Below are 14,505 nucleotides of genomic sequence, written 5' to 3'. Positions count from 1 at the left end.
GTTTCCTTAGCGGGAGAACACAGTCAATGCAGATCAGTACAAACGTTCTTCTCGCTGAGACTTAACCCAAGCACACCAGAACGATGTGTGTTCAGTCGAATGCTGCACAATCTGTCATGTCTGTGTATGTGTATCTAAACATAGCCACAACATCTGTTGATATATTCGCATGTGCTTATGTACTTTTATTGGTAGAATCACAGCTGACGGCGAAAATTGCAAATACTTGTAAAATGTCATAAACCTATATGTATGTGTACATCCCGTGAGCCCTTTTCCCGCTCCCATTTTACCGCAGCTCTGCAGACTCTGCGGGTTTGTTTCCGAGGCCCCGCCCCCAGCTCTGGTGACGTATCAACTACAGTCCCGGCTTTCCTTCAGTTCTGTGTGGAAGCAGGTCGGCGGCGGCGGATCGTCTGCGGGGTCGGGATTGGGAGAGGACCATTACCCCAAGGGTCGGGAATCCGGGAAAGGATCCATTCTCCGACCGTGAAGGCATCAAGTTCTCATTGGTGAGTATTGAAACTGGTCTCAGCGTGCTCGCCTGTTATCGGGTAGTGATTCCCATTCACTTCTCCGTTCTGGCGGCCTCTCCACGCTTGCTGGTGAGAACATACCGGGGTCGGCCCGCGAAGTCGGACTTTCACACCGAGCCGCATGAGGTGAGCCGCCGCTCAACCCCTATTGCTCTGGTCCTAGCAGCGGAATGAGGTGGTGATGCCGGGATTAAACCCATCCGTTGTGATATATTCCGGGAATTTTACTTCCATTACTCGCCTCGGTATCGGATCCAACGTTCATATGGATCGATAACTCTTTCACTTAATTACAGGGCTTAGGAAGCGTACCTTCGGCTTGTTGTGTTTTTGCTGTCAGTGTTGCTTAAGCAGAGTAATTGCACCTTCGGGACACTGTTCCACGTATACGTTTCACCTTTAACCCGTTCAGACAAGACAGTGAGATCGAGGTCTGTCGCGACCTTTCGTTGTGGGATGACATCGTTTTGTTTTTGTTGTTGAATCCTTTCCACTGTCACGACATGCCGAATCGCAGCCAATATCTATAACCCAAATAATAAGGGAAATAAGCCTTTTCCATTTTTCTGGGTTTCTGAATAATTTGTAAACTTCAGTTAAACATCACTTCAGAATCCGTTTATTATTATCATGTACGGAGATACAGTCAAAATCCTGTCTTAAATACTATTCATTCAGATCAACACATTACAACAGTTCTTCGAGGCAATAATAGGGTATTATAAAGCACTTTTGCTGCAGAGAAAGTGCAGTGTAGTTCGGCATACTGTGCAAGATCAAATGGAGTTATATTCTGAAGTCAGGAGACTACCTTGTCGTAGTGGGATCAATTCAGTTTGCTTCTAACAGCAGCGTGGAAGCGGTCCCTGAGATCTGGTCGATGTGTTTTCCATGTTTTCAAGTCTTCAATGTGGGTGAAAGGCGAGAATGCCCAGGGTTATAAGGATCTTAGATAATGCTGTCTGCTTTATCGATGCCAAAGGAAGTGCACGCACAGTTCAGAGAGGGGAGTCTGGCTTCTGCCATGTCCTCAGCTGTGCCCACAGCTTTCTACAGTGTCTAGTAGTCAAGTGTAGAGCAGTAGCCGTATGAAGTCGTTATGTATCCCGATGGGATACTTTTTATGGGGTGTTAATAAGGTTTGAGGAGGGGTAAAAAGGATAAGCCAAAGTTATTGTTATTTGATCTACAAACGTAGTTTTGTCATTTTCGTGTTTTTATATCGTATTATGAGCTACTATTTAGTATCTGTGTATTGCTGAATGACCACCAGTAATTGTCCTTGATCCCTCACACACGTTGTTTCATCTCCTCATTCATACACATCTTGTGCAAATTCTATCCAGCCCGTGACTACCTTCCTCAATGTCATATCAGCAATGACTCCTCTATCCTTTCTCTTACCTTGCACCGTTTATCTCGTTGAGCTTCCCAGGAATCGTTTTTTGTTAGCTGGAACTACCAGAGGTTTAATTGAATGCCGCACCTGGTAGGGTAAGAGCTACAAGCTACAAGCCCAGGGTATGACAGAAAACATTCCAGCATGGGTAAAGCAGTAGTTGATAGGCAGGAGACAAGGAGTGGGAATAAAGCGAGCCTTTACTCTTTGGCTGCGGGTGACAAGTTGTGTTTTGCAAGGGTCTGAGACAGGACCGATTCTTTTTAGCTTGTATGTCAATGATCTGGATGATTGGATTGAAGATTGTTGCAATGTTTGCAGACGATATGGAGAGAAGTGGAGGGGCAGGTATTTTTGAGGATGTAGAGAGGTTACAGAAGGACTTAAGAAGATTAGCAGAATTCGCAATGACATGACGAGTGAAATATAGTGTCGGGAAGGGCATGGTCATGCACTCTGGTAGAAGAAATGAAATGGTTTCCTTTTTTTTTAAATGGAGAGAAAATACAAATAACTGAGACGCAAAGGGGAACTTGAAAGACCTTGTACAGCATTCCCTAAAGGTTAATTTGCAGATTGGGTCTGTGGTGAGGAAGACAAATGCAATGTTAACACTCATTTCAAGAGGACTTGAATATAAAAGCAAGAATATAACGTTGAGACTTCATAAAGCACTGGCGGGGCCTCACTTGGAGTATTACGAACAGTTTTGGGCGGCTTATCTTATATTGGATGTGCTGAAACAGGAGGTGGTTCAAAGGAGGTTCACAAAAATGATCCAGGATTCAGCGGCTTGTTAAATGCGGAGCGTTTGATGACTCTGGGCCAATATTCACTGGAACCCAGAAGACTGAGGGGTGACCTAAGGAAAAACATATCGAGTGATAGATTGGCTGCGGACAGGACGCTTCCTCTGCCGGAGTAGACTAAGGCCTGACGTCACAGCTTCAGAATGGAGGGACGCCCTGTTAGAACGGGGATGAGCCGGAATCTCTTTAGCGAGAGAGTGGTGAATCTGTGGCACCCTTTGCCGTAGGCAGCTGCGGGGGCCGTTTATATGAATATTTGAAATAGTGATCGAAGGATTCTTCATTGGCCAGGGATTAAATGGAGGAAGGTAGAAGATTGGGGCTGAAGAAAAATTGATCAGCTGGGAGTAAATGGTAGGAGCAGACTAGATGTTCCAAATGGCCTAAATCTGCTCCTAAATCGATGCTCTTACAGTGTAAAAGCAACTATTACTGTTCTAGAGATTTACTTTTACAAAATTGCTGCAGCGTTATTATTTGTCCCAACGACCCTCGCAGCATGTGAGATTATTTGTTATTTCCATTTAGGGTTATTTTCGGTTCATTATCTTGAATATGTTTCTTGCATTTGTAGCTTTTGAAAACATTGTTTTGAAATGGACTTCGGTAGAATGCTCAGTTGTGATTTATTCCCCTACAGCGCAGAAACAGGTCTCTCAGCCCATCTAGACCGTTAAGTTTTCTGCTTGGGCCATCCACTTGCACCCAAATCACAGCCCTCAATACTTCTCTCATCGATGTACCCGCGCAAACTGCGCTGAAATGCTGCAAATGAACCTGCATCTACCAGTTCCGCTGGGAGCTGATTCCACATTCGCAACACCTTCTGAATGAAGTAGCTCTGACCTGATTCCCCTTAAATATTTCAATTGTCACCCTAAATTCATGACCTTACCAAAACTAAGGGGAAAATACCTTCATGCATTCACTCTATATAGACCGTTATAATACGGTATACCTCTATCAGGGGCTCCCAACCTGACGACAAAGGACCACTCGATTAATGGAGGGGGACCTTGGCGTAAACAAAAGGTTTTGGAACCCCTATCTAACTTGCTGCACCAATCCCTGAGAAGCGAGATTGTCCAGGGCTGTGAGGTTATGCTGGCTGCTTTGCTGAATCAGCGGGAAGTACAGACAGAGTCCATGCAGGGAGGTTTGTTTCTGTGATATGCTCAGCTCTGTCCACAGTTCTCTGCAGTTCTTCGCAGCCATAGGCAGAGCAGTAGCCAAATGAAGACGTGAAGTATCCTCTTATGGTACCTTGATGAAAGTTGGTGAGGGGCAAAGGTCATAAACCAAAGTTCCTATTATTTCTTCTATCTTCGTCATTTTAGGATCTTTCATGCATTACTATGAACTATTAATTCAGTATCCGTGTATTGCTGGAGGAATAACAGTGATTGCCCTTGATCCCTTTACCCCTTGTTTCCATCTTCTCATTCACTCCCAACTTGTTCAACATCTGTCAAGCCACTGTCCCTCCACCTTAATATCAACCATCTTGTTCAATCACTGTCCAGTCTGTATCCCACTATCTCAATGATATATATCAACCATCTTGTTCAATCGCTGTCCAGTCTGTATCCCACCACCTCAATGATCTATATCAACCATCTTGTTCAATCTCTGTCCAGTCTGTATCCCACTATCTCAATGATATATATCAACCATCTTGTTCAATCTCTGTCCAGTCTGTATCCCACTATCTCAATGATATATATCAACCATCTTGTTCAATCTCTGTCCAGTCTGTATCCCATCACCTCAATGATATATATCAACCATCTTGTTCAACCTCTGTCCAGTCTGTATCCCACTATCTCAATGATATATATCACCCATCTTGTTCAATCTCTGTCCAGTCTGTATCACACTATCTCAATGAAATATATCAACCATCTTGTTCAATCTCTGTCCAGTCTGTATCCCACCACCTCCATGATATATATCACCCATCTTGTTCAATCTCTGTCCAGTCTGTATCACACTATCTCAATGAAATATATCAACCATCTTGTTCAATCTCTGTCCAGTCTGTATCCCACCACCTCAATGATATATATCAACCATCTTGTTCAACCTCTGTCCAGTCTGTATCCCGCTATCTCAATGATATATATCAACCATCTTGTTCAATCTCTGTCCATACTGTATCCCATCACCTCAATGATATATATCAACCATCTTGTTCAATCACTGTCCAGTCTGTATCCCACCACCTCCATGATATATATCAACCATCTTGTTCAATCACTGTCCAGTATGTATCCCATCACCTCAATGATATATATCAACCATCTTGTTCAATCTCTGTCCATACTGTATCCCATCACCTCAATGATATATATCAACCATCTTGTTCAATCACTGTCCATACTGTATCCCATCACCTCAATGATATATATCAACCATCTTGTTCAATCACTATCCATACTGTATTCCATCACCTCAATGATCTATATCAACCATCTTGTTCAATCTCTGTCCAGTCTGTATCCCATCACCTCAATGATATATATCAACCATCTTGTTCAACCTCTGTCCAGTCTGTATCCCACCACCTCCATGATATATATCAACCATCTTGTTCAATCTCTATCCATACTGTATCCCATCACCTCAATGATATATATCAACCATCTTGTTCAATCACTGTCCAGTCTGTATCCCACCACCTCCATGATATATATCAACCATCTTGTTCAATCACTGTCCAGTCTGTATCCCATCACCTCAATGATATATATCAACCATCTTGTTCAATCTCTGTCCATACTGTATCCCATCACCTCAATGATATATATCAACCATCTTGTTCAATCACTGTCCATACTGTATCCCATCACCTCAATGATCTATATCAACCATCTTGTTCAATCACTGTCCAGTCTGTATCCCACTATCTCAATGATATATATCAACCATCTTGTTCAATCTCTGTCCAGTCTGTATCCCACTATCTCAATGATATATATCAACCATCTTGTTCAATCTCTGTCCAGTCTGTATCCCATCACCTCAATGATATATATCAACCATCTTGTTCAACCTCTGTCCAGTCTGTATCCCACTATCTCAATGATATATATCACCCATCTTGTTCAATCTCTGTCCAGTCTGTATCACACTATCTCAATGAAATATATCAACCATCTTGTTCAATCTCTGTCCAGTCTGTATCCCACCACCTCCATGATATATATCACCCATCTTGTTCAATCTCTGTCCAGTCTGTATCACACTATCTCAATGAAATATATCAACCATCTTGTTCAATCTCTGTCCAGTCTGTATCCCACCACCTCAATGATATATATCAACCATCTTGTTCAACCTCTGTCCAGTCTGTATCCCGCTATCTCAATGATATATATCAACCATCTTGTTCAATCTCTGTCCAGTCTGTATCCCACCACCTCCATGATATATATCAACCATCTTGTTCAATCTCTATCCATACTGTATCCCATCACCTCAATGATATATATCAACCATCTTGTTCAATCACTGTCCAGTCTGTATCCCACCACCTCCATGATATATATCAACCATCTTGTTCAATCACTGTCCAGTATGTATCCCATCACCTCAATGATATATATCAACCATCTTGTTCAATCTCTGTCCATACTGTATCCCATCACCTCAATGATATATATCAACCATCTTGTTCAATCACTGTCCATACTGTATCCCATCACCTCAATGATATATATCAACCATCTTGTTCAATCACTATCCATACTGTATTCCATCACCTCAATGATCTATATTAACCATCTTGTTCAATCTCTGTCCAGTCTGTATCACACTATCTCAATGATATATATCAACCATCTTGTTCAATCACTGTCCATACTGTATCCCATCACCTCAATGATATATATCAACCATCTTGTTCAATCACTGTCCATACTGTATCCCATCACCTCAATGATATATATCAACCATCTTGTTCAATCACTATCCATACTGTATCCCATCACCTCAATGATCTATATCAACCATCTTGTTCAATCTCTGTCCAGTCTGTATCCCATCACCTCAATGATATATATCAACCATCTTGTTCAACCTCTGTCCAGTCTGTATCCCACCACCTCCATGATATATATCAACCATCTTGTTCAATCACTGTCCATACTGTATCCCATCACCTCAATGATATATATCAACCATCTTGTTCAATCACTGTCCATACTGTATCCCATCACCTCAATGATATATATCTGTAATATTTCTTCTAACATTTGCTTTCATTGTGATGTATTTTCTTGCCACTTTTACCTCACAGAATCTTCCAGGAACTTTTTTTTTTAACTAGAGCTACCGGAGGGTTAATTGAACGCAGCTCAAGGCAGGGTAAAAGCAGTCATTGCAATTTTTAGTTTCACCGTTACAAATTGGCTGCAGTGATAATTCTTGCCATAATGAAACTCACAGCATGTGATGTTGAGTTTGTTATTTCTCTTTTCGGTTATTTTCAGTTCTTTAACTTTTGGGTGTTTCTTGCATTTGTAGCTTCTTATGATAATACTCTGGAATGATTAAATTCTTCTTGGAAATGGACTTGTGTAGAACGTTCAATTTAGATTCATTCTCTTACAGCGCAGAAAGACGTCTTTCAGCCCATTCGTCTGTGCCATTCCCAGCATGGTCCCATCCACATGCCTCCATACCATACTCTTCCATAGCTCTTTCATCCATATAGATGTAAATAACTATTCTTAAATACTGATCTGCACCGACCACTTCTGCTGGGAGATGTTTCCATGGACCCCTCGTTAATGGTAGTGTTGTATGATATTAAAAAGGCGGGTACCACAGCTGGAATCTCCGCTCATTTTCCTGTGCTCCAGGAAATCAAGTTCTAAACTGTTCAACCAACCCATGCCATCATTTCCTTAACTAGCAGCAACATCTGTGTAATTTCCCCTGGACTCTTTCACGATTATTGAGTTTTTTTTTTCAAGTAACTGATCGGAACTCCACAGAATTCTGCAAATTCGGATACACAGTGTCTTTTACAACTTTAACGTTAACATCCCAAATCCTCTTATTAAGGCCATCTCCTGTGCCTGTGGGCATTTTATATATCTCTGCCAGCATTCGCGCAGTTTCATCACTAGCGTTCCAAATGCACATGGCGAACAAGTTGTCATGCTCTAGACATTTACCTATGCAAATTCACCTCAGGAGAGCAAGCACCTGTTCTGTAAACTGGATACAATCTATGACTTGACTCATGTTTCCTCACTTCTATCGTCTTTATATCTTTCTCCCAAGTACGTGCAGACTCAGATAAATCCTTCAAGAATTCCCCCATCTTGTAAGGAAACAACAGATTTTCTCATTTAATTATACGGCCAATAAATAGTTTGTTATTCGTGGAAATGTGCTTATTACTCTGGTTGTTTACAAAGTTTACAAGAATGATTTGTGGAATTAAAAGCTTTATGTATGTAGTGCCTTTGCTGTCTCTGGGGCTGTTCTCAAGCAGGCATGGGGCGCTGGCAGTAGGAACCTCATTGAAACATAGCAGATACTGAAATCTCAATGGGGTGGACGGATGAAAAAGTTTTCATCAGCAGTGGAGTGTAGGAACTGAGAGGATAACCCCACAAGCCATTCAGTTTTATCTGTAAATCTACTCCTCCAACATTTTATCCAGTAGCAGGGTCCGAACCTGGCTGTATTGTCAACTGCAGTTTTATGTTATTTGAAGGTACAGAAATTTGACAGCATTTTGAGTCGCTTAACTAAGCAAAGACAGAGACCTCATAAATATCACCACAATGTAATGCCTTTTCAGAATAATACATTACCGACGTTTGAAGCAGACTGGTCATATTCAACAAAGTGCTTTATTTTGGACCAGCTTCTGCACTGCTGAAAGTTCTGTGGAGCTGCAGTTAACAGCAGATTTACTGGATGCACCTCGACAGGGTTAAAACAACAACTGGCATTTTAGTTTCACCATTACAAAATAGCAGAGTGTTCAGTGTTCGTTGTGGTCATAAGGAAATTCAGAGCATATGAGGTTGAATGTTACTTCCTTTTTCGTTTACTTCTGGTGGGCCTCTTCCTCAATCACCAGGGTAACAGCCCACCAGAACTGCAAGGAGTGTTGAAGATTTTTATCACTCTGTAGTCAGAGCCCTTTAACGGAGAGACAATGGCCTCAGGATTCAGTGTGGATTCGAGGAAGCTTTGAGAATTTTCTGTATGGAATATACGATGTCTGTGTTGAAATACAGAGATGACTAATGAATATTGAGATTGCATTTGGTCAAATCTTTTCAGGATGTCACAAACATCCTGCAATCGGTCAATAGCTGTGAATCAAAAGAAAAGACAAATCTGCTCTACTGAGCTTCCAGGGCTATATTTACTATTAACTGTTAAAACATGTTCTTCCTGTTCCACAACGGGAAATGTGGCGGCTAACTAACCTGGTCTAGATCTCACTTACCAATAGAATAATCAACACGTATGTTCAATTCAGCTGTGGAGACAAGTTGAAACGTATCCACGTCCACGTTGTGACCCAAGGCCTGGAGTTCAACCACAATCTCCGTCCGGGCAAAGGTTGTTCAGGGTCCAGTTCAGACATGAGTTTTTCAGGAGTGTTAGTTTGTCAACCGGGAACAGCTGAGACACTGCAGCACATTGCCTGTAACAAAGAATTCTGGGAGTGCTAGGCCATGGTTGTAATCCTGGGATGGGGATGCCAAGAATATGGAATTTGCAGTGTTTGAGTTTAAAACATAAAAACATAAGAAATAGGAGCAGTAGTAGGCCATCCGGCCCATCCGGCCTACCCCGCTATTCAATAAAATTGTGGCTGATTTGTCCGTAAACTCAACTCCATCTACCTGCCTTTTCCCCATAACCCTTAATTCTTACAATGCTAAATCTATCTAACTGTATATTATACATATTTAGTGAAGAAGCCTCAACTGCTTCCCTGGCGGAGAATTCCACAGATTCACCACTCTGTGGGAAAAAAAAACAGTTTCTCCGCATCTTCGTTCTGAATCTTCCCCTGAATCTTGAGACAATGTCCCTAGTTCTAGTTTCACCTACCAATGGAAACAACTTTCCTACTTCTACCTTATCTGTCCCTTCCAAGCTTCGCCCGAGTTTATTGCTTCTACTGATGGTGCTGGAGATTCCACCTTCCGCAAGGTAGCAGAAGTTTCGGACAGATGGGTACGGGTTGCGGGGAATCTCTGATTACACCATCCTGTGTGAGACGTGGGGAAGATGTGCGAATCTCTTGGGGGTGGGTTGGGATCCCGTGAGGACGGGTCCTGGGATACCACACAAGTGTAGACACATATATAATGGACCCATCGATCAAGCTGCCCGGGCGTATCAGGTGATGAATTAGTATTTATGTTCTCTGCTCAGATGTTTGGGTCTGTGGCTCATTTAGAAGCAAAGAAGAGAATGAGTTGCCATTCCCTCCACCACAGTGAGTGGCTGTGAGTTAATGGGCTGTTCCGTGTTTGCAGCAGTAAACGTGGGTCCGGGGTTTAGTGTTCAATCCAAGTTTGGAAAGTCCCTCACACTGTCCCCTGTCTGTCAGCTAGTGGGAGTCAAATAGAAACTCGAGAAGGAGAAGCTAAACTCAGAAGTATCCATATTACAGTGGTGTAAATGGAATTACAGAGGCCTGAGAGAGGAATTGGACCGAATTGTTTGGAATTGATCACTTACAGCAGAGCATCAATTTGTGGGAAGTTAAAGGGTCGGTAAGGCTATAAAAACAAACAGAAGGCAACAAAAGTTGTTAAGAAGGTAAAGGAGGAATACTAAAGTAAAAAAGCTAATAATATTAAAGAGGTTACTAAACGTTTATTCAGATACATAAACTGTGAAACAGAGACACGAATTGATATCACAACGCTGGAAAACGATACTGGAGAGGTAGTAAAGGGGGACACGTCATGGCGGACGAACTGAATAAGTATTTTACACCAGTCTTCATGGAGGAAGACACTAGCAGTAAACTGGAAGTTCCAGGTGTCAGGGGGCATGACGTGTGTGAAATTACCATAACTAGAGAGAGGTCTCTTGGGAAACTGAAAGGTCTGAGGTTAGATATATCACCTGGACGAGATGGCGTGTACCCCAGAATTCTAAAAGCGGTGGCTGAAGACATCGAGAGACATTAATAAATTTATTTCAAGAATCACTAGCTTTTGAAATGGTTCCGGAAGAGTGGAAAATTGCAGATGTCACTTCACTCTTCAAGAAAGGAATGGGGCAGAAGGGTGCCAATATGCCAACTTGTCTGAGCTCAGTATTTGGGAAGATATTGCAGTCGATTATTAAGGATGTGGTCTCAAAGGACTGGGAGACCCGTCATAAAATAGGTCATGATCTTGCCGGACAAATCTGACGGAGTTCCGTGAGGAAATAACAAGCATGATAGACAAAGGAGAACCGGTTGATGCTGTGTATTTGGATTTTCAGAAGGTCTTTGTAACGCTGCCACACATAAGGTTGCTTAACAAGCTACGATTCATGGTATTACAAGAAAAATTCTGACCTGTATAAAGCCGTGGTTGATTGTAAAGGGACAAAGCGTGGGAATAAAAGGAACCTTTTCCAGATTGCTCCCGGGTACCAGTGATATTCCACAGGGGTCTGTGTTGGAACAGATTCTTTTCCGTCGTTTGTCAATGATTTGGACGATGGAATTGATGGCTTTGTTGCAAAGTTTGCAGACGGAATGAGGATAGGTGGAGGGGGATGTGGTTTTGAGGAATTAGAATGGCCACAGATTAGGAAACTGGGCAGAGAAATGGAATACAGTGTTGAGAAGTGTATGTTCATGCACTTTGGTAGACGAAATGAAAAGGTTAGTTACTTTCAAAATACAAAAGAAAACTGAAGTGCAAACAGACATGGGGGTCCTAGTGCAAGAATCCCTAAAGATTAATTTGCAGGTTGAGCCTATCGTGAGAAAGGCAAACGCGATATTAGCATCCATCTGAAAAAGAACAGAATATAAAACCAAGGATCGATTGTTGAAACTTGATAAAGCACTGGTGAGGCCGCACTTGGAGCATTGTGAACAGGTTTAGGCCTCTTAACTTCGAAAGGATTGTGCAGAAGCTGTATAGGGTTCAAAGATTGTTCACGGAACTGACTCCACGACTGAAAGGCTTGTCATATGAACAGCGTTTGATACCTCTGGGCCAGTATTCACTGGAATTCAGAAGAATGAAGAGTGACCTGACTGAAACCGATCGAATGGTGAAAAGACTTGGTAGAGTCGATGTGGAAATGATGGTTCCTCTGCTGGGATAGTCTACGAGCAGATAACACTCCCTCAGAATAGAGGGGCGTCCTTTCAGAACGGGGTGAGCAGGAATGTATTTTGCGAGGGAACATTGAATCTGTGGAAGTTTCTTTCTTTGCCACAGGTAGCTGTGGAGGCCAAATCTTTGTGTATATTTAAGACGGAGGTTATTAGGTTCTTTATTGGTCAGGGTATGAAACTATGTGCTGAGAAGGCAGGAGATTGGGAATGTCAGGAAAATTGGATCAGCAATGAAGAAAGTGCGGAGCAGACTCGAAAGGCCAAATGGCCTAATTCTCCTCCGACATCGTATGGACGAAGGGAGATAGAACATAACATCACGGGATCTTGCTCTTTGGAATCAAATGTTGAAACATTTTCCTGAACCTCCTTTTAACCCTCTCTATTTCTAACGCATCCTTTCTCATGTTAGGGGCCCAAACCTGCGCACAATACTCTAAGTGACGGAGGAAAGGGAGGTTGGCGCACAATAGAAAAAGCTTGGAGACAGTGAGATAGGGAGGATAGGCAGGTGATAGACAAGGGACACGCTCAGTCCGATGGTTTGAGTTGTGTCTATTTTAATGCGAGGAGTATCATGAATAAAGCGGATGAGCTTAGTACATGGATTAACATTTGGAGCTATGATGTTATGGCTATTACAGAGACGTGGATGGTGCAGGGGCAGGGATGGCTACCTCAAGGGCGTGAATTTACATGTTTCAGAAAGGATAGGGAGGGAGACAAAAGAGGTGGGGGCGTGGAACTGCAGATCAGAGAGAGGGTCACGGCTGCAGAAAAGGACGAAGTCATGAAGGGTTGTCTACGGAGTCTCTGTGGGAGGAACTTAGGAACAGGAAGGGGACAATAACTCTACTGGGTGTTTTTATAGACCACCCAATAATAACAGGGAAATGGAGGAGCAGATAGGGAGGCAGATTCTGGAAAGCAAAAATAATAACAGGGTTGTTGTGGGAGATTTTAATTTCCCAAATATTGATTGGCATCTCCCTAGAGTGAGGGGTTTAGATGGGGTAGAGTTTGATCTGTGTGTCCAGGAGGGTTTCTTGACACAGTATGTAGATAAGCCTACACGAGGAGGGGCTGTACTTGATCTGGAATTGGGAAATGGTCTGGTGTCGGGTGTCTCAGTGGGAGAGCATTTTGGAGATAGTGATCACAGTTCTATCTCCTTTACCACAGCATTGGAGAGGGTTGGGAACAGATAATGTTAGAGAAAAGTTTAATTGGAGTAAGGGGAAAAACGAGGCTATCAGGCAAAACTTGGAAGCATAAATTGGAAACAGATGTTCTCAGTGAAATGTACGGAAGAAATGTGGCAAATGTTCAGGGGATATTTGCGTGGGGTTCTGAGTAGGTACATTCCAATGAGACATGGAAAGAATGGTAGGGGACAAGGTGCGTAGTGTACAAAGGCTGTTGTAAATCGAGTCAAGAAGAAAAGAAGAGCTTACGAAAGGTTCCATAAACTTGGTCATGATATGAATATGGAAGATTATAAGGCTAGCAGGTATGAGCTGAAGAATGAAATTCGAAGAGCTAGAAGGGCTATGAGAAGGCCTTGGCAGACAGGATTAAGAAAAACCCCAAGGCATTCTACAAGTATGTGAAGAGCAAGAGGATAAGATGTGAGAGAATAGGACCAATCAATTGTGACAATAGAAATGTGTGTATGGAACCGGAGGAAATAGCAGAGGTAATTAATGAATACTTTGCTTCAGTATTCACTGTGGAAAAAGATCTTGGAGATTATACGTATGACTTGCAGTGGACTGAAAAGCCTGAGAATATAGATATTAAGAAAGGGGATGTGCTGGAGCTTTTAGAAAGCATCAACTTGGATAAGTCACCGGGTCCGGACGGGATGTATCCCAGGCTACTGTTTGAAGCGAGGGAATGGATTGCTCAGCCTCTTGAAATGGTCTTTGCATCATCAACGAAGACGGGAGAGGTTCCGGAGGTTGGAGGGTTGCGGATGTTGTTCCTTTATTCAAGAAAGGGAGTAGAGATAGACCAGGAAATTATACAACAGTGAGTCTTACCTCAGTGGTTGGTAAGTTGATGGAGAAGATCCTGAGAGGCAGGATTTATGAACATTTGGAGAGGCATAATATGTTTAAGAATAGTCAGCATGGCTTTGTCAAAGGCAGATCGTGCCTTCGGAGCCTGATTGAATTTCCTGAGGGTGTGACTAAACACATTGATTAAGGTAGAGCAGCAGATGTATTGTACATGGATTTTAGCAAGGCATTTGATGAGGTACCCCATGCAAGGCTTATTGAGAAAGTAACGAGACATGAGAACCACGGGGACATTGCTTTGTGGATCCAGAACTGGTTTGTCCACAGAAGGCAAAGGGTGATTGTAGACGGTCATATTCTACATGAAGGCCGGTGACCTGTGATGTGCCTCAGGGATCTGTTC

The 14,505-nt window shown here is 42.5% G+C and overlaps 1 protein-coding gene across 3 annotated transcripts in view; it reads left to right on the top strand.

The window, feature by feature from the left end:
- Positions 1-359: 359 nt before the first annotated feature.
- The window catches only part of LOC140208497 (NACHT, LRR and PYD domains-containing protein 3-like), a 45,686-nt gene continuing 31,540 nt past the window's right edge, over positions 360-14,505 (top strand). For 2 of the 3 annotated variants that reach the window (XM_072277195.1, XM_072277194.1), the window contains exon 1: positions 360-512. The gene's annotated coding sequence lies outside the window, so the exon portion shown is untranslated. The remainder of the gene's footprint in view (positions 513-14,505) is intronic. The other variant, XM_072277193.1, reaches the window with a different exon arrangement.

This window comes from Mobula birostris, chromosome 13, assembly GCF_030028105.1.
Source record: "Mobula birostris isolate sMobBir1 chromosome 13, sMobBir1.hap1, whole genome shotgun sequence".
NCBI classification, from domain to species: domain Eukaryota; kingdom Metazoa; phylum Chordata; class Chondrichthyes; order Myliobatiformes; family Myliobatidae; genus Mobula; species Mobula birostris.
This window is presented reverse-complemented; position numbering and strand designations above follow the sequence as displayed.